The 1,832-nt window shown below is 36.8% G+C and overlaps 1 pseudogene; it reads right to left on the bottom strand.

The window, feature by feature from the left end:
- Positions 1-486: 486 nt before the first annotated feature.
- Positions 487-1,424, bottom strand: LOC138148903 (chromatin accessibility complex protein 1 pseudogene; annotated as a pseudogene).
- Between the last annotated feature and the right edge of the window lie 408 nt (positions 1,425-1,832).

Here is a 1,832-nt window from a genome sequence, read left to right as displayed (position 1 = left end):
TGGGTGGAGATAAATAAGAAAAAGGGATACCATAGTCAAATTCTGAAACCCCCATTCAGGGATATAATAGTAAAAGCATCAAAATTAAAACAATTTAAATATGATGGTGCCACAATTAGAATTACACAAGATCTAGCAGTAGAGACATTAAAGGATCACAGGTCTTGGAACACAACATATTTAAGGAGCAAAAGAGCTGGGACTGGGGCCAAAAAACACCATACCTTGCAAAGTGAAGTATTTCCCTGAATGAAAAAAAAAATGGACATTTGATAAACTGTCAGACTTTCAAGACTTTGTTTAAAAAAAATCCTGAACTTAAAAAGGATTCGACATACAAGAACCTAGAGTAACATAAGGCACATACCAATGACTAATTATAAGGGATTCGTAACGGCACAATTTATGGACCATTTTTATTTGGAGGAAAATTATGTACATTTTTTTAAAATACAGAATTGAAAAATCTTTTACAGTAAAAAAAAATATAGCACTCTTTTATCAAACCATAAAAAATTCTTGCTATACAGAAATTAATATGTATGTACCACATATTTAACTGAAAATAAACCACATATTCAACTGAAAATGAGTATGGTCCACAAGTGAAATAATTTCATAATATACATATATTAATTTACATTTACTGTCACTAGAACTTAAATCTATATCAATTAATGAAAAAGATAAGCATTTCATGTTTGTTTTCCTTAAGGATGTAGAAGTTCAATGTCAAATAAGACAAGATATTAGAATATTTATAAATATACAGCTTAGTGATACCTTGAAATGAAATGTAAATTGGAGGTTTTTGTTTTACTTCTCAGGCTGAAATGGACAGATAGATTGGATATAAAATTCCTTCCTAAAAATAATATGATCTATTGGGAGTCATAGAAAAGTTATAGGGATAAAATTTAAGAGCTCTGTATTTAGTTTAGGAGAAAGGGGACCAAGTGCAGAAGCAGGGTTGGTAGCACAATTTAGGTTAATTATAAAGTGTTGAATTTTATTTTTTAAGATTCAGCTTCTTCCTCCTCACTCTCATCTTCATCTTCATCTTCCTCCTCATCTTCTTCCTCTCCTTCCCCCTTCTCTGCTTTAAGCATTTTCAGGTATTTGCTAGCTAAAATCTTCTTGGGTAATATATCTGCAAGAAATTGAAAGGTTTCCGACTCTTCTGCTGTATTTGATAAGTCACTATAAATAAGTGCTTTCTTCTCTTTTCCACTGCCATGTTTATAGGAATAGGTGGCTAGATACTGAACAAAAAATTCCGTGGCCTTAGCCGTGAGCACCAGCACCTCCTGATTGATGCTGGACACTTCCGGGGAGCTCTTCATGATCACCCAAATGCGAGATAAAGGTAGCCAGACCAGCCTCTCTGGTCGCTGCATTTCTCTTTGCCGCCAAACGTCCGCCATCTTGCCACCCTCACCCCAGCAGCAGTGGCAGAAATCACACCCGCTGCTGAGGCCCACCCCTGGTCCCCGGCCCTTCCAAGATATCCGCAGGGCAGTTTGACAAATAAAGTTCTTTGAAAGGGAGGCTTGTGGGCCCGTTGCTTTATCAAAGTGTACAGAAAAAGCGAGGGACGTTTGCTGTTTTTCCCCTTGGTTAGCCTATATTCGAAGTATTCAATTTCAGTTGACACATTTTAGGAAAGACAGCGACCAGCTGGAATCTATGCAAAGGGAGAAAAGGGTTGTGAGTGCACCAAATACCATGATGGATGGGATGAGATGAAGGATGTGGAGATGTTCAGCTAAGGGAAAACTTAGGGTGGACATGATTTCTGTCTTCAAGTATCAGAAGGAATTTCACACAGAAAA

The sequence above is a fragment of the Petaurus breviceps genome, unplaced genomic scaffold, assembly GCF_028583685.1.
Source record: "Petaurus breviceps papuanus isolate PSGF00001 unplaced genomic scaffold, PetGlider_PUasm1.0 90842, whole genome shotgun sequence".
NCBI lineage: Eukaryota > Metazoa > Chordata > Mammalia > Diprotodontia > Petauridae > Petaurus > Petaurus breviceps.
Note: the sequence above shows the minus strand (reverse complement) of the source record. Positions and strands in the feature narration are given on the sequence as shown.